We start from the raw sequence: 26,057 nt of genomic DNA, 5'->3' as shown, positions 1-26,057 counted from the left end.
GTAGTCTTCTCCTTTATAATCTCTATATTGTCCATGTAAATAAATCCAATTTGCTACAACAATTTGGATGATGTTGCTAAACATTATGTGTTCTTGAAAAGAAAAGGAAAAGACAAACCTAAAATTTTAGTTGGTGAAATATATGAAGCACTTAACTTTATATAATTCAACTTGATTCGTCTCACAATATCAATCTATTTTAAAGATGAAAATATTAGATCATATTATATTATATTCTACGAGCATTCACTACTTAAGTTTGTATAGTTTATATTTAGAACCTTTGTATAATCTTAAGAATAAATTAGATATCTATGTTTAATATGCATTTACATATGTAGTATATATTGTAACAATCACACCCCTTTTTTAACCAAAAGAATTAGATTTTAAGTTTGAAAAAGGTTTTATTATTAAGTGACAAAAAATAAAAAATTATTTTGAAAAGAATTATTTATATTTAAATTCAGAGTCGCCACTTGTCATAAATCGGGTGTGTCAAGTCACCTTTGAAAATCTTTTTCAAAACAGTTTGACTTTAAAAATTGATCCACGAACAGAGATTCCAGTTACAGAATTCTGTTGACCGAGGGGAAGGTATTATGCACCCCTCAATCCCGTGGTTCGACCAGGATCACTTCGTGGAGTGTATCGGCTAGTAGACACTATGAAATGTATAAACCAACAAAAACACACAAAAGAAGAAAGACAAACAACTAAACAATTCAAACTCCAAAAAAAATAGAGTTCAGTCCAATTTATTACAGACCCAAAATAAAAAGATACTGAAAAGTAAACCTACACTAATCTTAAACTATGCTCCAATGCTTTACCCGATGCATCGGTCCTTGATCACGAACTTCCTTTGCGTACATGATACTTCGGAGCATTTTTCGGTGAATGAATACAATTTTCTTCAGGGCATTTCCTGGCAAAATCAGTACAATGAATTCAAGTGCGATAAAATGAAAGTCATTCAATACATTCAAAAACATTCAACAAAAATCACAATCCCTAAATTTTTCCTACACAACCTATCATTTGCCTAACCATTTTGACCTATCAGTATACTATCATGTTCGACAAAATTAACATCAGCGATCAAAGCAAGTCAATATTTACTTCAAAAAATTCTTAATCCCACACCAATTTATTATTGATTACGCAATTACTCAATTTCCAATCATACAATTATTCAACTCAAATAATCAATCAATATCAATAAACACTTATGATGATTCAAACAGATCAAAATCAAACGAAACAAGGCTCACACACATCACTAATTCAACACATAAGGCATCAAATGATTAAAATTAATCGAGAATGGGATGAGAAATGGACCTCAATTTTATTCCGAACACATAGCGATGGATTGGAGCTCACAAACCAATGAACCTCGACAAAAATTTAGCCTAGATGTCAAAACTAAATTCGCAAATCTCGACTGCCGAATTCTATTTTCCTAGACCTGTTTTCTCTCTATATTTTTATGTGGGTCGTGAGAGGGCGAGCTGGATGAAAGTGTTATTTGTTCACTGGTTTGTCAACGATTCGAGCTTATTGGAGTGGTGGTTAACTGGATTTTACCGGTGGGTTTGGCCAGCGTTGGCTACTAATGGTATGTACGGTCAGAAATAAGGAATTCGTCGATCAAGATGACATTTTTCGAAGAGAATTCACCGAAAATTAAGAAAAGAAAAGAGTGTTCTTGCTGGTTTTCCCCGATCTGCTCCCTCTGTTCACTCTTTATCCGACCTCTCTCTAGTTTTTTCTTTAAATTTTTGTTCACTCTCCATTTTCCTTATGTGTGTGCACTGTTATGTGTGTATGTATATAAGAGTGAAGCTATCTGTGTTGTTTTCTGTGATGTGAATTTGTCAGAGTATGTGTGTGAGCGTGTTGGATGTGTGTGAGCGTGTTGGTGAAGTTGTATTCAATTAGTGAGTGTTGTGAGCTGTGTATTCAGTCAGGAATCAAGGGGACTGACTCGACCAGAAAGTAAATCTTCTAGGAATCAAGGGGAATGACTCGACCAGGAGGTATATCTTCTAGGAATCAAGGGGAATGACTCGACCAGGAGGTATATCTTCTAGGAATCAAGGGGAATGACTCGACCAGGAAGTACATATTTTAGGAATCAAAGGGAATGACTCGACCAGGAGGTACATCTTCTAGGAATCAAGGGGAATAACTCAACCAGGAAGGTACGTCTTCTAGGATTCAAGGGGAACAACTTGACTAGAAGGTACGTCTTCTAGGGGTCAAGGGGAACGAATCGACCGGAAGGTACATCTTTTAGAAATCAAGGGGAATGAATCGACCGGAAGGTACATCTTCTAGGAGTCAATGGGAACGAATCAATCAAAAGGTACGTCTTCTAGGGGAATGACTCGACTGAAAGGTACGTCTTCTAGGGTTCAAAGGGAACGAATCGACTGAAAGGTACGTCTTCTGGGGGTCAAGGGGAACGAATCGATCGAAAGGTACGTCTTCTGGGAGTGAAGGGGAACGAATCGACCAGAAGGTACATCTTTTAAGAGTCAAGGGGAACGACTCGACTGGAAAAAACATCTTCTAGGAGTGAAGGTTTAATTTAAGATGTATATCACCTAGCAATTGAAAACTAAAATACCTGGACAAGGAAGTGTGTCTTCGAGGGATATAGGATGATGAATTTTACCATGATTTGATTATCAAACCTGTACAATAACATTGCTTCCTGCATTTGTACAAGTGAGGCATTGTAGCCCTTGATATTTATGCTCTGAAGTCCTTGATTTGAAGGTAACATGTTTCCTGTTTTATCGAAGAAAACTTGTGAGTTTAAACATGGTGGCTAGTTTGTCGCTTTGGATTTCGTGGCAAACGTTCATGCCCTCATCATATTTAACCTTGCTTCTAATCATTAGCATATATCATTGACTTATAGCATCGTTGACCCAAACTCAGGTTATTAAGAGTGACTCTGAAACAAACACAATATCTCTGTTTTTCCATGCTTCTTAGATAAACCCTTTGAACCTTGGTATTCCCATGAGATCCCAGACTAATCTGTTGACAAAACTTTCTGCATGTCTTATTTCACCTCACAATCATGTCTTTTTCATGTGTTGACTTTTTATCTTGCTTTGTGCAATTGAAGAAGCTGGTAGCCAATTTTGAAATCTTTTCTTACTTGTTTTGACGTGAACTTGACTCAAAGACGAGAAAAATGATAATGATTTTTTTATTTGGATAACTAACTCAAGAAAATAAAATAAAAATAAAGAGAAGAAAATGAATGTCCCTATTTGAAAAAAGATTAAAAAAAAAACTTATCTGAAAATAACAGTCAACTCTAGTGATTATGACATGCATTTTGGATTAAGCAGCCTGATTTTTTATCCAAAATTTTCACCAGTTGTTGTTGAGTTAATGGCCCTGAAACTGTGTTGCTTCCTTGGGCCAATTGCATTCAAAGACCTCAGTCAGATAGTGACGCCCAAAAGGGTTTTTGCCAACAAGCCTCTCTCATTTTCTTTTTCTCAGCTACCATTGTCTTATGGTGTCCGTGAGGGTTTTTCACCAATAAGACTCTCTTATTTTCATTTATCTCAAATCACAGTCGTCTTATAGTGTCCATGAGGGTTTTCACCGATAAGACTCTCTCATTTTTATCTCTCTCAACTTATCATCATCTTACGGTGCCTGTGAGGGTTTTCACCAATAAAACTCTCTCATTTTTATTTTTCTCCTAATTTCGCTGAAGAAGACAAGAAGTTCCCAAAATACGTTATCATATGCATAGTATGCTTAGCCTTATCATTCTCAGAGATTGATTTAAAGGTCTTTCTTTGGTTGTAACTTGGCTTTTGGATAGAGTTAGAAAGAAAGGATAGCAAGAGGCCCAAACAACACTTGAAGTGGGGTGGGACTTACAACTTTTAAAATCGACTCATACAATGGAAATTAACTCATGCCCTAGTTTCTTTAACTGGGTAATTCTAAATTGTTTATTTGATTGGACCGAGCCCAGAGTAGGCAGCCTACGTATCTCATCCCCAAGAAAGGAGAATCAGGTCCCGCGTAATTTCGACAACTTATTTTGTTGATTTTGATTTTTTTCTCTTCTTCTTTTTCATTTATTGACTCTATTCTCTTTGGATCTTTTTCTGACTCTATTTTTCTTGACACTCATCTTTTTTCTTCCTTTTGGACACACTTTTCTCTCTTATCTTTATTTTAAAGGTTTTTTGACTCTTTTCTCAACACTTTCTTCTGAGCTTTGCTGACTCTATCTTGATTCCAAAAGAGGGGTATGAAAGAAAATAATACTAAAGTTCAAATGAGGTAAGCAAAGGATGACACAATGTTTTGATAGCAGAATGAAATGTCTTCATCATATCAATCCTTGAAAATGCAAGTAGGCATCATGCAATATAAAGTGAAAGGTGAAGATCATTTATAACACCTTTTTACACCATTAACTTGACTTTAGCATGTGTGTCACTTCTTCTTCTATACTTGTCAAGCATGTAGCTCCATCTTTGTTGTACATCCCTCACATCAAATTACCCATGCTTTCGTGGAGCTGATTATCTTCATGTTTCTCTTGTATGGGGATCACGCATCCACTATTTAACCTAATTGAGATATGTCTTTCAATTGATGACAAAGTTATTCTTGTGATTCTCAAAATGATTGCCTTAATTTTCAAAGAAGGCTTCAACTTGGTCACCAAATATCTCAACACTCTACTTATTTCTCAAATGTCTTTTCTAACTTTTAGCCCTCTGATTCAAAGTTCATGCTTAAACTGAATTTTAAGATCTAGCTGAAAATTTCGCAAACATGTCATATCACTAAAACCAACATAAAATATACTTATGTAAAGAAAACAAACAAACAACACATATTTAAAATACAAAGGGAAAAGAGACACTTCATTTAGTTAAAATGAAAGATAGAAGGGTTTGAACATAAATGACAAAGGGATAAAACAAGATAGATCCCAAACTACAACCCTGAAATAATTCGAATAACAGAAAAGAAAATAAAACAAACTACCAGACCTCTTCCTAGTAGGGAGAAAAGTGACTTCTCAATTGGTGATCCTGACATCTTAGCCACCGCATATCAGCATGGCTAGAGCTTCCATCACTATCAGACACATTTTCTTCAATAAAAAAGTTTTGAATTCCCATGCTTAACTCATTGCTTCCCACATATTGTGCAGTACTACGTGCTGGTAAAGAACTTTTTGGGACGGCTGAGGGGCCAATGTTTTGCACCACAATCAATTTTTCTTGAATTATCTTCTCTATTTCTCTTTTCAAAATACGACAATCTCTAGTACTGTGACCTTGCATATTAGAATGATAAGCACATCGTATATTAGGATCAAAATTCTTTGAATATGGATTGGGAGTATACCCAGGGATAGGAGTAACCATGCCCCACTATCTAATGTCTAGAACAAACAGGTATAGGACTCCCCAATTGGTGTGAAATTATCCTTTGCCTTCCTCCTCATTACGAACTCTGGCCTTGAATAAAACTTAAATTTAAAGGTTCCTTGGTAAATTTGTGGGGGTCGAGGATGATGTTAAAGGACCGATGCACGACATTGTGGTTAAGAAGGCGGATGAGTATACTGTTGTGCATTGTTCAAAGGATATTGTGGAACTGGAATGGAATATCTTGAATTTTGTAAAAAAGAACCTTATTATAGGTGATTATATGGATCTGATGTTTATGCTCGGGGTCGAGGCGAACAGTATTGTTGAGTTAACCCTCTCAAGCCCCGTTGTGGCCCCAACACAAAAATAGCTACATTCTCCTTCTTCTTTCCTTCAGTCTCGCTTAATTGATTGCAATATCGTCCCAAGTGTTTAACAGAATCCTCGTACTTATCATGATCCTCAAATTCTAATACCTCAAAGTTAAGAGGGAGGTTAACACTTGAAGACATGTCCGAGTCCTTATATGCAACATCTTCATAATTTACAAGTCTCGGAGAATTTTTCATAACCTTTCCTGTACTTTTCATTTTTCTAGCCATTTTCTTTTGTTTTTCTGTCATGTCAGACTTCTTGGTAAGAAATTTTGGTGGTCCAATTAACATAGACGTGGTCTCAGGAGTATAATAGTGATCATAGAGTATTAAACATTGACTCACTAGAAGATTAGGAAACCACAATCGTTGGACAGAAAGCCGAGGTGGGAGCCTCAGTTAAGGATTGAGCAGCAAAAGTAGAGACAATAGGTGATGCTATCAATGTGGTAGATTTACAATGAAAAGCTAGAAAATGAGTGATGGAAGCATTGGGATGCTTTTGACCTGGAGTGAATTCTGAGGCATCTTATGGTGCATCAACAACAGTAGGAAACTGACTTTGCAGTTATGATGGAAAACTCAAGGTATTTGTGGGATCAATAATGGAGAATGGAGGAGGAGGCAACCCACCGACCCAAGCTTGATACATTTTAATTATTTGTTGTCTTAGTCTCACAATCTCTTGCTTTAAACTCTCATTTTCCCACTCTTTGTCTGATCCATAATGTCACTCTCTATATCCTTGTTGGACATGACTAACCCTTCCTTGGATTTGACGTGATTTGGAGGACTAGCCAGAATGCCACAAACCAACCACCTTAAACTAACTGAACAAGATATAACAAATGTGTTAGAGTTCAGCACTTTTTCAAAACCTCTTTTTTCCTTCTCTTTTTTTTTAAAGATCACCGAACCCAAGAAGGGCGCCTACGTATCTCACTCCCAAGAGAGGAGAATCAGGTGTGCGTAGTTCGTGAAGTTTGGCCAAAGGTGGCCAATCAAACGTTCTTTTTTTCTTTTTTTATTGAAACTTTAAGAAGAAAAGAAAATAACAAACTATCAAAAGAATTGACGAAAATCTTTTTTGAATTTTTCAGCTTTAACATCCCTATACGGAATGAAACCTATGATCACCAAAGAAAAATATTTTTGGATTTTCAAATTTGAATTTCATGCGAAAATGAAACTTGAAACTATTAAAAGAGAATATTTTTGTGGTTTTCTTTTAAAGATGTATATGACACCTACTCTAAATGAAGAGTGAAGAAAATTATTTTTTGAATTTTTGAAATAAAATCACCGAACCCTGGAAGGGCTGCCTACGTATCTCACTTCTGAGAGAGGAGAATCAGTTGTGCGTAGTTCGTCCAGATTGGACAATTTAGGATTAAATGACAAACTAAACCTTGATTTAAGAGACATAACTAAAGACAGACGATGAAAAAAGTCAATAAAATCTTTTTTTGAATTTTTAATTTGACACTTCACATAAAACTGACACCAATAACTATGAATGAAAAAATCTTTTTGGTATTTTCATTATATGAAATGTACAAAACTTCTCCCATCTTTTGAATTTTCATTATAAAAAGCTCCTATTTAAAAAATCTTTTTGAAATTTTCAAATTATGAATGCTTACTAAAGGAGATAAAGGAAAATCTTTTTGATTTTTTTGAGAAATGAGTGCAAAAGGTAAAAAATCTTTTTAAATTTTTGAATTGTGAAAAACAAAAGCAATAAAGAACTCTAAAAACTATGAAACTCTTTTTTTATTCACCTTTTCTTTTCTTCTTTTTTTCGAATTGCTTTGCCTAAACACACGTTCTTCACCAAATCAGTCTGTCAAATGACCTTGTTACCTTCCAAGATGCAACAATTAACACGTAGGGATGCTTTAGGAGTAAGTCTCCTACAAAGGACCAAGCGGATCCCGCTAGGTCTCAATATGATGCAGATAAGCATGACCTAAAGGCTGACCTAGGCTGGGGTCTACTAACAAGGTTGTTCGGGGGCACATATGGTCGATAGTGGCTGCGATTGCTTTCTACCTACTCCATACATCCAACAGCTCCCCTTTCTAAAATAAGGGTGACTCAACTAGAGTTTGTGTACATGACGTGTACTCCAGGACTTGTTGCAGAAAAAATTGACTCAAAGTAATACATATGATGCCAGATATAAAGCGGTAACACATAAAAGAAAACTATAAACATGCAGCACCTACGCATCCAACAATGATAAAACAATAACACAAACAAAATGTCTATACACTCATAGTGTCAAACTAAGCCGATACAACTCAAAAAATAAGCTCGAATTCTGAAAAATTCTCAGTGGAGTCGCTAGAGCTGTCACACCTCTTTTTTAACCAAAAGAATTAGATTTTAAGTTTGAAAGGATTTTATTATTAAGTGACAAAAGATTAAAAATTATTTCAAAAAGGATTATTTACATTTAAACTCAGAGTCGTCACTTGGCATAAATCGGGCGTGCCAAGTCACCTTTGAAAATCTTTTTTCAAAACAGTTTGACTCTAAAAACTGATCCACGAACAGAGATTCTAATTAAGAAATTTTGTTGACCGAAGTAAAGGTGTTAGTCACCTCTCGATCCCGTGGTTCGACCACGATCGCTTTATGGAGTATAGCGGCTAGTATACACTATGGTATGTATAAACCAATAAAAACACACAAAAAAAGAAAGACAAACAGCCAAATAATTCAAACTCCAAAAAAACAGAGTTCAGTCCAATTTATAACAAACCCAAAATAAAAAGATACTGAAAAGTAAACCTACACTAATCTTAAACTATGCTCCAATGCTTTACCCGATGCCTCGAGCCTTGATCACGAACCTCTTTTGCGTACATGATACTTCGAGGCATTCCCCAATGAATGAATACAATTTTTTTTGGAGCATTCCCCAACAAAATCAATACAATGAATTCAAGTGAGATAAAATGAAATCCATTCAACACATTCAAAAACATTCAACAAAAACCACAATCCCCAACTTTTTCCTACCCAACCTATCGTTTGCCTAACTATTTTGACCTATCATGATACTATCACGTTCAACAAAATTAACATTAGTGATCAAACAAGTCAATATTTACTTCATCAATTTCCAAATCCCACCCCAATTTATTATCGATTATGCAATTACTCAATTCCCAATCATACAATTATTCAACTCAAATAATCAATCAATATCAACAAACACTTATGATGAGTCAAATAACTCAAAATCAAATGAAACAAGGCTCACACACATCACTAATTCAACACATTAGGTATCAAACAATAAAGATTAATCGAGAATGGGATGAGAAATGAACCTCAATTTTATTCTGAACAATTAGCGATGGATCAGAGCTCACGAACCAACGAACCTCAACCAAAATTTAACTTTGATGTTAAAACTAAATTCACAAATCTCGACTGCCGAATTATGTGTTCCCAGACCCATTTTATCTTTGTATTTTTATGTAGGTCGTGAGAGGGGGAGTTGGACGAAAGTGCTATGTGTTCACTGGTTCACCTGCGATTCGAGCTTACCGGAGTGGTGGTTAACAGGATTTTACCGGTGGATTTGGCCGACGTTGGTGGCTGGCGGTATGTCCGGTCAGAAATGGGGCGTTTGTCGGTGAAGATAACGTTTTTCGACGAGAATTCATCGAAAATTAAGGAAAAAAAAGAGTGTTCTCGCTGGTTTGCCCCGATCTCCTCCCTCCGTTCACTCTCTATCCGAACTCTCTCTAGTTTTCTCTCTGATTTTTTGTTCACTCCCCATTTTCCTTGTGTGCACTGTTATGTGTGTTTGTGTGGAAGAGCAAAATTGTCTATGTTGTTTTTTGTAGGGGTGTGCAAAAATCGAACCGATCGATAAATCGAACCGATAAAAATGTTATTGGTATTGGGTTAACGATTTTTTATTAGTTTTATAAAAAAATTTATTGGGTAAATGGTTCGGTTTTGGTTTTAGCTTATTAGGTTATCGGTTAAACCGATAATCCAATAAGGATACACAAAGTTATAGATAGATAGATAGATAGATAGATAGATAGATAATATAAAGTTCGGTTATTATCGCATTGAAAAGCTTGAAGCATTTATAGCTTCCAACAATTAGGATTTAATATTTTTTTCTAACTAATATTCAGTTCAAGTTTGAAGATTCCTGTAAACTAAAATGCATTGCGTAGGATTTTGGCGGTAACTAAGATTTCATTTTTTTAAGTTAGTTGTTACTATTTCTATTTTATAAGTATTTTCTTATTGGTTAAACCGAAAACCGGACAGTTAAGGACCAAAAATCGATAAACCGAAACCGATAAGAAAATATCTTATTGATTTTACATATTTAAAAATCGAAAATGGATAAACCAAACCAATAACACATAAAACCGAACCGAACCGACAGATGCACACCCCTAGTTTTCTGTGAGGTGAATTTGTGAAAATATGTGTGAGCTTGTTGGTAAAGTTGTATTCGGTCAGTGAGTGTTGTGAGCTGTGTGTGTTTATTCACTGTGTGGTATTGTGGTGGGTTGATGTAGTATGGAAAATGGAAAGATGGATTCAGTGATTGTGGGTGTGTGAATGAATATCAATATCAGTGTGTATGTAAATATGTATATATTGTGATAAAGATGATTTGTTGTTGCTGTGATGTCATCTCGTGAGGTCGCTTTTGTGTGAGTTTGTTTTGGAAAAGAAAAAGGAAACAAACGTGAGGTGATGGGGTAGGGGATATGTGGGGGTAGGGTGTGGGGTGGTGATATGAGGTGTTAAAATTTTATTGAGGGAAGTGGTTAATTTTGTTATTAAAAGAAAATATTGGGGATTAGGTTTGTTGGGAGTTTGTTATTTATCTTCTAGGTTTGTTAATTTTGTTATTAAAAGAAAATATTTTATCTTTTAATTTTTTGCTTGAGAAAATTCGTTAGTGCATTTTGTTTCCGTTAACATTTTAAACCTAAAAAAGTATATATTTAAAAGGTAAGAGTGTGAGTTATAAGTTAGCTATTTGTTGGGTTTAAAATCGAGAGGGCGTGAAGCGGATGTCAATAGTTTACAAATTAAGACGGTGATAATTCAGATGACAAATAAAAATATACTAAAAACATATATATTATTAATATATTTAGTCAAACAACCTACATATTAAAAAACTAATATTGAAAAACACAAAACCTATTAGAAGAGATTTTCCCAAATAAAACTCTTAAATACATATATTGTGGATACTATTGTGTTATGATTTGAGAAGAGAGATTTTCTATTTATAAAGCTACAAAATCCTTCCTTTAAAAAAGAATAAACCTAATAGAAATTTAGTAGGAAAGAGATTTTTTCCTACTAGAAAATTTTTTCCACTAAGAAATCCTTTCACAATAAAACACAATTATAATAGAATACAAGTAAGGTGAAAATTTAGGACATATCCTAACAAATCTCCCCTGGCTTGAATTTTCTGACAAAATTGATCATCATCTTTTGCTTCACGTAATCTTTATCATTGTTGCTTGTCATGGTTAAAAAATAAAGTTTAAAATATTATGAGTTAAAAATGATTTAAGAATATTTTAAAGATGCAATAGCAGGAATGTTGAAAATTTGTTTTAAACTCCTTCTCCCATGTAGCTAGGCAAAGATCTTCAATTTTATCAAATTGGTTACATCTTAACTTGAAACCGCTTTGAACCCGTCTTTAATCTCGTCTCACCAAATCATTGGTCCTTTGAACCGTAGGCTCTAATACCACTTGTTGGGTTTAAAATCGAGAGGGTGTCATGCGGAAGCCAATAGTTTGCAAACCATGACGGTGATAATTCGGATGACAAATAAAAATATACTAAAAACATATATATTATTGATATATTTGGTCAAACGACCTACATATTAAAAAAACTAATATTGAAAAACACAAAATCTATTGAGAGAAATCTACCCCTAAACAAAACAGAGATCTTTTATTTATAGAGCTACAAAACCCTTACTCTAAGAAAGAATAAACCTAATAGAAATGTACGTTTTTGAAGTAAAACATAATTATGATGGAATTCAAGTAAGGTAGAAAATTCAGAACAAATCCTAACACTACTGTTAGTGTATTTTTTGCCATTTTTAATTTTTTTATGAGTAAGTATTAAGAGCCCATTTAGCCATGAATTTTTTTTTCTTTTTTCCGAAAATAAATTTTGGAGTTGGAAATTGTGGTGTTTGGCCATGAAAATTCGAAAAATAATTTTGAAAAAATTTTCTGAAAAGAGAAAACAGATTTTTGATGTTTTCACAATTTTTCAATTCCAATTTCAAATTTTATTATTATTACATATAACGCTAATCTTTTAAATTTTTACATAAAACTCTCCTTATAATATTACTTTTTCAATATTACGTATATAGCAGTTTTAAAAAATAAGATAATTATAATTTCAAACTTAATGCTATCCTAATTAATATACATCTCTTTTTCTCTCTCATCATTATTTTTCTCCCTTATTTAATTTTCTCCCTTATTTAAGACATTATTTTACTGCTAATGATCCTAATTACTATAATATAATAATAATAATAATAATTTTTCTGTTGTGATACGGACGTTTAAGGAATTATAGTCGTGTAATTAATAATGGATAATCGTTTTCTATATTTATGAAATTAATAAAGTTGTAGCAGATTAGTTTACCACTGCCACAAATTGTTCTCATTTTTAATTTGATTATATATATTATATTGTGTACATCCTTATTATACTATTCAAATATAAATAGTTTATACCATATATATGCTAAAAATATAAATTGGTGATACATATTTTTCATAAAAAAAATATATCCAATTTAACAAATTTATACCTTAAACTGCAACTGTTACCTTTATATACCATAATATTTGATATATTTAAACACAAAGTATTATATTTATATCCATAAATATATAAAGTAATATTTATAACATAAATATACAAAGTATGTTATATATAAAGTTTATACCATGTATATATCATATACACACATATATAAGTATACAAAGTATTAAGAAACATACTAAGCATATTTATAACATAAATATACAAAGTATGTTATATATGAAGTTTATACCATTTATATATCATATACACACGTATATAAATATACAAAGTATAAAGAAACGTACTAAGCATATTTATATATTTATGGTATATGATATAATATACCATAAATATGCAAAGTATGTTTTACATAGAAATAATTTACTGACACACAGTAAAATCTTTCACATATAAGAAAATTAAAGAAATAAATTAGCGGCACCCTAAAATTTAATAACAACTCATCATTTCCTACTTTTTAGGAACGAAAAAAGTAAAAGAAATAAATTAAATAAATTCTTGAAAAAATAAATTTGTTTGAAAGATTATTTGTCACCTAAAAAATAGGAAGCAGTGATCTGTTAATATAACATCCATATTTAAAATTTTCAAATATGAGAAACGGCTATTAATGTAAATATTATATATGTCATAATTGAAATTCATTAGATATGACCATGTATATGTAATTATTTTTATAAAAGTGGCTAATTGTGTTCTTTTTCTGTTAGTAGGTAAATTTTAGTTGGGTGATTTTGATAGTTTGTAAAAGTTGGGGCATAAAATCATATTTAAAAAAGTTTTTTCAAAAGTCAAAAAAAAAAAAAAAAAGACATGGCCAAACACAACTCCAACTCCAACTTCAACTCCAACTCTGAAAAATTTTAGTTTTCATGGCCAAACGGCTACTAAATAAAAGAGAAAATACGCAATTACCCCCCTGAAGTATACCCAAAAAAGTTATGACACACCTCAACTTAAAAGGGGTCCTATTACCTCCTCCCCCCTCCCCCCCCCCCCCCCCCCCCCCCCACACCGAACTAATTAAAAGTGTAATTTTGACACCCTTAGTGCCTACATGGCACATATGTGGTGCACATGTGTGCCTACGTGGACACTTCAGTGTGTTGTATCACGTTGGTGCCACGTATGTTCCACGTAGGTACTAAGGGTATCAAAATTACACTTTTAATTAGTTCAGGGGTAATAGGACCCTCTTTAAGTTGAGGTGTGTCATAGCCTTTTTGGGTATAATTTAGGGGGGTAATTGGATATAAATAAAGGGTTTTTCCTGCATTGTAATTCACTCCTTAAGAATTCATCATGAGAAATAAAGAAGTCTTGTCTCTTCTCTCTCTATTTCTCTTATTCTTTATTTTATATTTTATAACACGTTATCAGCACGAGACTCTGTCAAACAAGGTGAGGTTATAAATCTAAAGGTAATTTCAAGGTTAGTGATTCTTTATGTTATTTGTCTTTTGCTACTAATGATATAATTATTGTTGAATTTGAGGAAAAATAATTAGTTTGGAACCACTTATGCTTTCAATTTGTTTATGAACAATATTGTTAAAAGATACGATGATGAATTTAAGTCTCATCTTATTAAAAGGGTAAGACAATGGGTTAAAAGTTCCAACGCACCATGATGATAAGATGTTTGGTTCAAGTCCCATCGAGTTATTGCCTAAGATGCCTTTTTATATGGATAAGATATTGAGTTTGAATCTCAATACACTATATTGATGATATTATGATGGCTAAGGCAAAATAATGGGTGTTTGTGAAAAACCATGAGATATGTCCCATTGAATATGCTTCATTCTCTGAAGTGAATGTGGTAGCAGTGCATTATATGTTTGAAAGAAGACAAGGGATTGAATATACAAATATAAGTGTGAAGGGACAATATGATAATAATCATCAAAAGTGATAATATTTTCACACGCTTATTATGATTATAAGATATTTTAGAGAAAAAATTCTCTACATTATATGCAAACCTCGATTTTCTCTTGAATTAGCAATATCTTGAAAGAGGTTATAAGCTATCATAATATTGATAGGCTTAAGGCACGATTATATTCCATTCTTGTGAATGAGAATTTTGATTGTTATAAGCATAGATTCATTTCATGGAGTGAATGTGATAATATTTAGTGAAACTTATCAATACAAACATGCACTTGATTGTGATGATATCACAACTCACCTCCGAAAGAGGTTGAATGATTGAGAAGAGTTATTTTGAAATCTACTTCTAAAGTAGTAAATTTGAATTTTATTCATATAATGGTAAATCTGAAATTTACTAAAGAAAACAAAATACATGTCATGGTAAACTTGGAGTTTACTAGTATAAAAGTTCATAAACCGACATGAACGATTGCAACATCCTAAAGGTGTGCATAGTGAGTATTAAACATATATTGAAGAACTAGGAAATTCTTTATAAACTTTTAATGTTGTTTGTTTTCATGATAAGTTTGTTGGACCAACTAATGTTGGGATTTGATTCCTCAAAATCTGAAAAGAATAAAAGGTGAATATGAGCCCGTTCACCTGTCATGCGATCTATTAAGATGCATCGATATAAGATGATCACATATGAGTTTATTGTCAACCTACGATTTACATTCAAAAAGTCGTTTGCTAAGTATAAATTGAGTTAAGAACATAATTTCCAGATTGTGTAATCAAGGCAATTCATCTTACTAATGCTAGTTAAGATGGTGTTAAATGCCTTCAATAAATAGATGAACCATTGTTAATGAGAATAAAAGGTTCATGTGTTGGTTTGAAATATTATATACAAAAGTACTTGTATGGATCAAACCAATAAATATGATTAATTCCCCCAAAGTTGATTTTGTGTCAGGAACCACTCGCTATTCATCTAATAATTTTGATGTGTGGTATATAATTAATAAATATACCATGATGCACAAAGATGAATTCTTCAAAGAAGATGGAGGATGTATGGTAATTTTTCTAACATAAAGGGAAGATTATAAGCAGATATGAAATATGTTAGGAATTATCATCAGATCCTCATTCAAAAGATAATTCAAGTCAAATATCGAAAGTATTTGGTGACTCAAATTTAATCTTTTATTTAAGCTGCAAGTGCTCCTATTTTATGTCCTTAAAGGACAAAGTCTACACATACATAAAGCGCGGTAAACCAATCAGTTCCAAATGAAATTATTCTTGAAAAGGATAAGGAGCAAATAATTATAATAAGAAGGCAATGTGCTCTTGAAGAGCCTAGACATAACACTTCATGAAACCTTATGAAAGGTTCAGGTACCTGAAAATAATAAAGTGATGGGATCTTAAAATGTCACATTGTGAACCGATACAAAATGATATATCATTGATAATTTCTTTAATACAATATTGGCGCAATATTGTAAAAGATTATGAGGATCTAAATTCAATGTTTATTTAAGCATGCTGACATATAAATATTTATCAAGTGATATGAAAGGATGCATCTTGGTAAGCATAAAACTTATTTGATTTACAGTCCAGACACTTAAAAATATCACACATGAAATGTTGAATATTGTCAGTTGACAAAATTTATATGGAAGCTTTTTAAGGATTCAAAATATTTGAAGCATTTAAAAATTTATGGAAAACTTATTTATAATCCTTATATTGTATAAGCTTATAGCTTGAAAATTATTGAAACTCTTGGAGAGTTTTCAAAAGCAATAGATTATTTGCTGAAATGAAAAATATACCAATTTAGATTGGTTATGAAGTACCATACCTTAGAGCAATTAGTGCACTCATGTATCTTGCAAATACCACAAGGCCTGATAAAGCCTTTTCGATCAATTTGTTAGCAAGGTATAGTTCTGCTCCTACTAGGAGACAGCGAAAAGAGATCAAACATATGAGCTTATTTAATCTAAAGATTGTAGTTCCGATCTTATTGATTATGCTAATATTGGGTATTTATTTAACACACATAAATCTTGATCTCAAACATGTAATGTGTTCACATGTGGGATACTATCATATCTTAGAGATATACAAAGCAGTCTATCTAGCTACTTCATCGAACCATGCTGAGATAATAGCTATTCATAAAACAAGCCAAGAATGTGTATGGTTGAGATCCATGATATATATAATTTGAGAAAAATGTTGTTTGAAATGTGACAAAGTACCCACGATTTTATATAAAGATAATGCAGCATGCATAAACAACTTAAGGTAGAATTCATAAAAGGAGATATTTCATGACTCAAATTCAGGATCGTGATGGCACCTATTCCATCCTCTGTGATAGGTAAGCCAAATACCCAATTTCAAGAACAACATCTCAAATTCATAGAAGCGGAAGAAAAAAAGAACAAAACCAATTTCGAATAATTTCATAAATAGATTAACAGGCTAGTAAAATCAGATAGTACATAATCCCAGGTCTGGAAGTCACTAATACAAGCCACTAAATACAGAACCAAAAGAAAGTTTGAGTCTTTCAAAATGCGAAAAAATGCATAAGGACAAGGCTGAAGGAAATTTCAGTAGTTTCTAATGCCAGTAGCAGCTACCTCGAATCTCCAATGATGCTAGCAAAGAAGGAACCACAGAAATCAATATTCGGAGGTCGTTGGATCTGTACCTGTACGTAAGGTGCAGAAAAAGCAAGAGTGAGTACGGAACCACGTGTACTCAGAAATCATTGTCGATCGACCCTAATTCAAGGTGGTGACGAGTAACACCACGTAAATCATCTAAAAATAAACATACAACCCACACTCAAGAAAACCATCTTAATCTAACTAAATAGTCAAGTTTAACAGTCATAAGGATATCATAACACAATCCAAGAATTTCTTAATCCAGCAAAATAAATAACACATATACAATAAGTACAAGGTCAACAAATACACTTTAACCAATCTGAATCAAATGAATCAATGCAATACGATGCAACGCAATGCATATGTTGTGCACACACCTAACGAGCAGTGATTTTCAGGTTAGGACCCATGGGGGACTCACAAGGTCCATGTACTGTGCAGGCGTGCACTTTGATCCCAATCAATATATTGTACAGGTGTGCAATCCGATTCCAATAAATATACTGTGTAGCCGTGCACTCCGATCCTAATATATATATTGTGCAGGCGTGCACTCCGATCCTAATAAATATATTGTGCAGGCGTGCACTCCGACCCCATATGAAATGCAATGCGTGATGTGCAGGCGTGCAACTCCGACCTCAAATCATCAATAAATTCGAGCAAAGCACTTCGTGTCTTAAATCAGATCAGACAACAGTTTCTAGTCTTGGACCACGTGCACATTCTATCTAATAGGCATCACTTTTACTGTAAACTAGGTGCCATAGTGTAACAAAAATTTTAATCAAATAAAACCCTCCACTAGCACCATATAGTCTAGAAGGAAGAATGTATGTGTATTTTCCATTAAAAGAATATGGATTCATGTTTCCTTCGTGTCATTTTTTCTATCTCCAAAAAGACTAACTCTTTTTTTTCTATTTCTGTCTAACGCTAAAGGTACGAACTATTTTCACCATTGGTTCATGAGATTTAACACTATCTCGTAATAGTGAACAGGCTACCATATATATATATATATATATATATCAACTCAAAATACTTCCAACCTGAAGCTTAGCCGAGAGATCTTCTTTGAAAACGTAGACGAGAGAGATGGTATTGCTAACTGTAGTGCCCTCTTCCTCTAATTTTTCCTGATGGTATTAATAAATATGATAACTCTACTCACTAAAATTTATTTTTATACATAGGTGTCAAGAGTTAAGAAAATATCAATTTGGCCAATGTTTTGCATGATCTGCCTCGCTCTTAGAATACACCAAAATGTCAGCGATGAACGCAATCACAAAAGAATTAAGATAAAGCCGAAACACCCTGTTCATCAACTCCATAAACGCTATTGGGACATTAGTCAACCCAAAGGACATAACTAAGAACTTATAGTGGCCATATCTAGTCCGAAAAGAAGTTTTAGGAATGTCCGAAGCTCAAATCTTTAACTGATGATACCCTGATCTCAAGTCAATCTTCGAAAACACAGAAGCACCTTGAAGCTGATCAAATAAGTCATCAATACACGGTTGAGGATACTTGTTCTTGATTGTTACCTTGTTCAACTACCGATAATCAATGCACATCCTTATAGACCCATCTTTCTTCTTCACAAATAATATTGGTGCACCCCAAGGTGATATACTTGGTCGAATAAACCCTTGCTTAACAAGTCTTGAAGTTGATCTTTCAATTCTTTCAGCTCAGCTGGCGCCCATCCTATAAGGAGGAATAGAAATAGGCTTAGTACTCGACTCCAAATCAATACCAAAATCAATATCTCTATCAAGAGGAACACCTGGAAGATCAGTAAAAAATATATCTACGAACTCTCTAACCACCTTCACTGACTTTAAAGAAAGTATTTCGGTATCAGTATCACGAACATAAGCCAAATATGATAGATAACCCTTCTCAACTAACCGCTGAGCCTGAATGAAAACGAACTCCAAACACCGCTTCATTGTAGTATCGGGCTATCAAGCATAGCTACAGTAATTGTCTTGGCATGACAGTCCAAGATAGCATGATAAGGACAAATCCAATCCATGCCTAAAATTACATCAAAGTCAACCATATCCAAGATAATCAAATTTACGCAGGTATCACACCCCAAAATAGAAATAATGTAGGATCAGTATACCTGATCCACCATTAAGGAATCACCTACTAGAGTAGAAACATGAATAGGAACAGCCATAGACTCACAACTCATATCAATGATGGAAGCGAAGTATGCAGACACATAGGAGAAAGTAGAACCAGGATGAAATAATACTGAAGCAGGTCGATAACAAACAGAGACAATACCTGTAATGACTACATCAGAAGACTCTGCCTTGGGCTTTCATGGAAAGGCATAACACTGAGGTCTATTATATATCAGCCGAGTCACTCCTCTACCACCTCTCCTACCAGCTGGTGGTGCACCTTTAGCTCTCTGAGATCTTCTTCTACCCCTAATGGGGGGTACTGCTTCTCTAATAGGGGCCTGATAACTCTGTTGTGGACATCTCTGAATGTATGTTGGATAAGATAATCCTGACTACCACACTCATAACAAGACTTAAGAGCCACCAACTGTCGAGAAGGACCTAAATATCTGGTATGGCCACCACGGCCTAAAAATCGCTGATAAGAACCCTATAAAGCCTGTCCTGAACCATAAAAACTTTGAATATCCACCTTCTACTGTCTGCATCATTGCCTGAACTGGCCTACCAATTACCATGCTGAGGGCGAAAATCTCTTCTAAAAGAACCCCTACTTCCAGATGAGATACCACTGAATCGACCTAAAGTACGGGACCTCTTGTCCCTCAGATCCCCATACTCTTCACGATGCATCAACTCAAACTTTTTTACCGATTCAACCACCCTCTGAAGAGAATCTCCAGATTGGGCTACAGCGAACACGGCCTCTCTGATCCTAAGTATCAAACCCCTCATAAACCTCCTGATCATCTTGGCCTTGTCTGGCAAGATCACCATAGCATAACAGGCTAAGGCATAAAATAGTCTCTCGTACTCAGCTATAAAAATGTCCTCCTGCATCAAATTCTCAAATTGGTGCCTACGCTCCTCCCTTAAGCTTCGAGGAATGAATCTATCAAAGAAAGCCTATGCAAATATAGCCCAAGTCATCGGTGGAGAACCTACTGGCCTGGTGTTAATATAAAAGCGCCACCACTACTTGGCAGGACCACGCATCTGTAAGGCAGCATAAGTAACCCCATGGGAGTCAACTAATCCCACACTCTGAAGTATCTTGCGGCAACTGACCAAAAACTTATAGGTAACCTCACGCAGATCACTCTGAAACTGTGGTGGATCCATCTTTTTAAACCTCTCAAACCGCTACTGCTCCTTATCAGACATAACTGTCATACCTCCAATGGTAGATCCAACCCCTGGTAATGGCATACCATCATACCTCGATGTTGGCTGAACTACTGGACCCTGATAGATCGAAATAGGCTGCTGATCTAGGGTCTGCGCCCCCACTTAACATGTGAACCTTGCGGAGTACCAAGTGATCTGCCTTCCTAAACAATAGTCTCCAAAACACCTAATATTTTATCCAAGGTATTCTAAAGATGCGATACAACAACAAACCCTGGTGGTGCCTGATTGGGCCTACATCATCACTTGGAACCTGAACACCATCATCTCCTGCCTCAAACTTAACCTCGAGAGACCCTGCCCTGCCAGGAATCTGAGCAACTTCTGGAGTTCTCTCTCTACCACAACCTTTGCCCCTACCGTATCTCCTACCCCATATAGGTATCCTCCCTTTAGCAATCAGGTGGGGGGCTGGTGGAGGCTCCTGACTGCGATTTTGAGGTGCAGGAGTCCTCACCATCTGTGAGAGGATAAGATAAGAATTCAGTATTTAAATTTAAAAGATCAATATTGCACGATAAGAGAGAGACTAAAATGAATGTTTCCTAAAGTCCTATAGCCTTTCGAAGATAAGTAACGGACGTCTCCGCACCGATCCGCGAGACTCTACTAGACTCAACTTGTATTTGTTAAACCAATGAACTTGGGGATCGGATACCCTTTTTCAGGACCCAAATTTGGGATCGTGATAGCACCTATTCCATCTTCTGTGATAGGTAAGCCAAATACCCAATTCCAAGAACATCTCAAACTCATAAAAGCGGAAGAAAATAAGAACATAACCAATCCCAAATAAATTCATAAATAGATTAACAGGCTAGTAAAATTAAATAGTACATAATCCCAGATCTGAAAATCACTAATACAAACCACTAAATACAGAACCAAAAGAAAGTTTGAGTCTTTCAAAATGCTAAAAATGCTTAAGGATAAGGCTGAAGGAAATTTCAGTAGTTTCTAATGCCAGTAGCAGCTACCTCGAATCTCCAACGATGCTAGCAAAGAAGAAACCACAAGAATTAATATTCAGAGGTCGTCGGATCTGTACCTGCACGTAAGGTGCAGAAAAAGCAAGAGTGAGTACGGAACCTCAGCAAGCATTGTTAACCGATCCTAATTCAAAGTGGTGACGAGTAACATCACGTAAATCATCTAAAAATAAACATATAACCCGCACTCAGGTAAACCACCTTAATCTAACTGAATAGTCAAGTTTAACAGTCATAAGGATATCAAAACATAATCCAAGAATTTCTCAATCCAGCTAAATAAATAACACATATACAATAAGTACAATACACTTTAACTAAGTTGAACCAAATGAATCAATGCAATGCAATGCATATGTTGTGTACACACCTACCGAGCAACGGCTTTCAGGTTAGGATCCATGGGGAACTCACAAGGTTCATGTACTGTGCAGCCATGCACTCTGATCCCAATCAATATATTGTGTAGGTGTGCACTCCGATCCCAATAAATATACTGTGCAGGTGTGCACTCCGATCTCAATATATATAATGTGCAGGCGTGCACTCCGATCCTAATAAATATACTATGCAGGCGTGCACTCCGATCCCAATAATTATATATAATATTGTACAGGCGTGCACTCCGATCCCATATGAAATGCAATGCGTGATGTGCATGCGTGCAACTCCAACCCCAAATCATCAATAAAGTCGAGCAAAGCACTTCGTGTCTTAAATCAGATCAGACATCAGTTTCAAAGTCAACTCAACTTATCAAGTGAGAGTATCATCATTAGCTAGTTTTTTCAATAATTTATTTACCATAACAAATCAGTCCATCATGCTAGAAAATTGGAAAAACAGTTTAAACATACAATTAACTTATTTTATTTCCTCAAACAACATCGGTACCCGCATAGATGCTCGTCACAATCACCTATACGGGACCTCCAATTCTCATTACTCTCATTACACATCACTAACAAATATTCAAATAAACACTTTGAAAAAAGAGCCTAAGAAAAATCTCAACTTGCCTTAAAAGAAGATTCGTGAAGTTAACTTGAGGCCGAAAGGATCAAATGAAAGCATTAGCCTTTTTAATTACCTCCGAACGAGTCTAATCTAATCAAATGCAACATTTTTAATTTAATAAATTCTTAGTCTAAGAAATTATAGACTTAAAACTCTACTTTTCTAAATTTTGGAATCTAGAGCGATACACGAAAATGATAATTATAGTATCGTACGTCCATTATCGCAAAACTGCCAGCGCCTACTATACTATCTATCGTAGCGTTAACAATTATCCAGGGTCATATAATATAATGGAGGAGACAGTTGTCAGTAGCCATTGCCTCATTTTACTCTACATGACATTCTTTTAATCAACAACTTTAAAATGTGACACATTCTATCTAGTAGTCAGCACTTTTACAGCAAACTAGGTGCCAAAATGTGACAAAAATTTAATCAAATAAAACCCCCCACTAGCACCATATAGTCTAGAAGGAAGAATATATATGTATTTTCCCTTAAAAGAATACGGATTCATGTTTCCTTCGTGTCATTTTTTCTCTCTCCAAAAAGGCAGTCGCTCTTTTTTTCTTTTTTTTTTTATATTTCTGATCAACGCTAAAGGTACGAACTATTTTCACCACTAGTTCATGAGATTTAAAACCATCACATAATACTTTCTCCGTTTAAAAAAAAAATAATCTTTTTTTTTTAATTTATTTTTAAAAAAATAACTTTTTTTTGGTAATATTTTAATTTTAACTTTTCACATGACATGTTTAAGAACAACAAGATTAAAGGATATTTTGATTCATTTGACACAACTTTAATTTAAAACCACAAGATTCAAAAGTCTTCTTTATTTTCTTAAACTTTATGTCAAATCAAAGTAGGTTTTTCTTTTTTAAACGAAGAAAATAGTAAACAGGCTACCATATATATGTATATCAACTCAAAATACTTCTAACCTGAAGCTTAGCCGAGAGATCTTCTTTGAAAACGTAGACGAGAGAGATGGTACTGCTAACTGTCGTGTCCTCTTCCTCCAATTTTTTCTGTTGGTATTAATAAATATAATAACTAGGGTGTATAAATCAAATCGTCAAGTCAAACTGAACCGACGAACCAAACCAAACTGAGAAAAAAAATCGACTCATGGTTTGATTTGATTGGTTTGACATTAGAAAAAAAAAATCGACCATTCTTGATTTGGTTTTGTGTTAACCAAAAAAAAGTCAAACCAAACCCGAATCAAACAGACGTAATATATATATATATAATATTCAAACTTTTTTATACAAAAATTATTAATTATAATCTACTTTTTAAATACTTTTTCAACTAGTTTTAATAATTTTCAATAATTTGAAAGTAGATGTAGATATATATTGAAAAAAATACATAAAGTAACATACTTAAGTATTAAATTACAAAAAATAGCAACGCTTTTATCAAATTATATTTTGTAACATATGTATTTGTATTTTTGTAGCAATAGTTTGCAAAAATACAAAATACATATCGATCATAAGGGCAGTAAAAATCATATGTATTTGTATTTTTGTAGCAACAGTTTGCAAAAATACAAAATACAACTTGCTATATTATGTAATTATGAAACTGTTGCTATGAAACTCATAATTAAGGGGATAAGTATACTATTTCTGAATTTTGCCCTATATATATTTAGATTTGGGTCTTTAAATTGTAATATTTGTCCATTAATTGCTAATTAAATAATCGAAAATCCAATATAAACTTAAAACCTAAACACTCTTCATCTCACTTTTTAGTATCAAGAGAGTTTTTCGCTCCTCATTTTTTCATAATTATGATTTTTCATTAGCACATGATTGAAAATATATTTGATCTAGGATCTTCGATCACAATATAATTGTAAAAACTAAAGATTATAAAAAAAAACGACTAAAACCTAAACCAAAAAAAATAATTTTATGTTGGTTTGATTTGGTTTATAGTTTTAATAAACCGACATGATTAGTTTGTTTTTTAAAAAAAATAAAAATCTAACCAACCCGACCTGTGTACATCCCTAATAATAACCCTACCCACTAAAATTTATTCTTATACATAGTTGTCAAGAGTTAAGAAAACATCAATTTGACCTATTATTATAAAATAATGTCTAAAAATTACTAGATGGGTTAAAACAGGATAATTTTATAAAATAATTTGTAGGGTTATTACAAGATAGAACGAAACACATTTCGCCAAAGCTTTTATATACACATGAGCTCCAAAAGAATGGTGATATTAACGTGCAACAAATTCGCTCACGTGACAATGTGACTGATTTATTCACCAAGTCTCTTCCAACTACAACTTTCAAGAAGATGATGCACAAGATCGGGATGTAAAAGCTCAAGGATGTTCTCATTAGGTGGAGTTAATACGCGTTGTATTCTTTTTCCCTTACGAGGTTTTTTTCACTGGATTTCCCTTGTAAGATTTTTAATGAGGCAACCGATATGTGTATTGTTAGAGATGTGTACTTTTTTTCTTCACTGGATTTTTTTCCCACTGTTTTTTTTAGTAAGGTTTTAACGAGGCACATTATCTATCGATTAGACATTCAAGGGGGAGTGTTACAAATATATTACCATATATAATGAATATCTATTTTACCATACATAGTGAATGTCTACTTTACCATAGATAGTGAATATCTATTTATGGAAAAGTTAGAAACCCAAGGGTTAGTTTTTTCCAATAAATAAAGAGATTTTCCTTTATTGTAATTCACTCATCAAGAATTCGTCATGAGAAATACAGAAGTCTCCTCTCTTTTTTCTCTATTTTCTTGTTCTTTATTTTATATTTTATAACAATACTATAGATTTAGGACATATAGTTAATTTCTACCCAAACTGCCGTGGAATGTAAATGGAAATTAGAATTAGGTTTAATTTACTATTTAATGTCAATTTAATTTTAAAATTCTTGTACTAATTAGTTTTATTATTAGGTTAGTTTGATCCGGAAAAGATTTAGTGCTTTTTGATTTCATATTCTTTAATATCTAAAATCTTAACAATGTCTATTAATATTAGAAAATTTATATTACATCGGAATTGATTTGATTTCAGATAATCATACTTTATTTTAAAGATGAAAAGGCCAGAAGGACGATGAAAGTATACCTCATTATACTAAGAAACCCCTCTATTACAAAGTATGCTTATGGCGGCAAAGATACATCGTTATTTATAACATCAATTAATTTATCAAGTTGAGTAAGCTATTGAAATTAATTTAGTGGGCTTTTGGCCTTGAAAAAAGTTCACTTTGTTTGAAATTTAAGTTGGAATTGAATTTAGAGTTGTGTTTGTCATTATTTTTTAAATAAACATTTAGAATTTAAATATATTC

Source organism: Capsicum annuum, chromosome 4 (genome assembly GCF_002878395.1).
Source record: "Capsicum annuum cultivar UCD-10X-F1 chromosome 4, UCD10Xv1.1, whole genome shotgun sequence".
NCBI classification, from domain to species: domain Eukaryota; kingdom Viridiplantae; phylum Streptophyta; class Magnoliopsida; order Solanales; family Solanaceae; genus Capsicum; species Capsicum annuum.
This window is presented reverse-complemented; position numbering follows the sequence as displayed.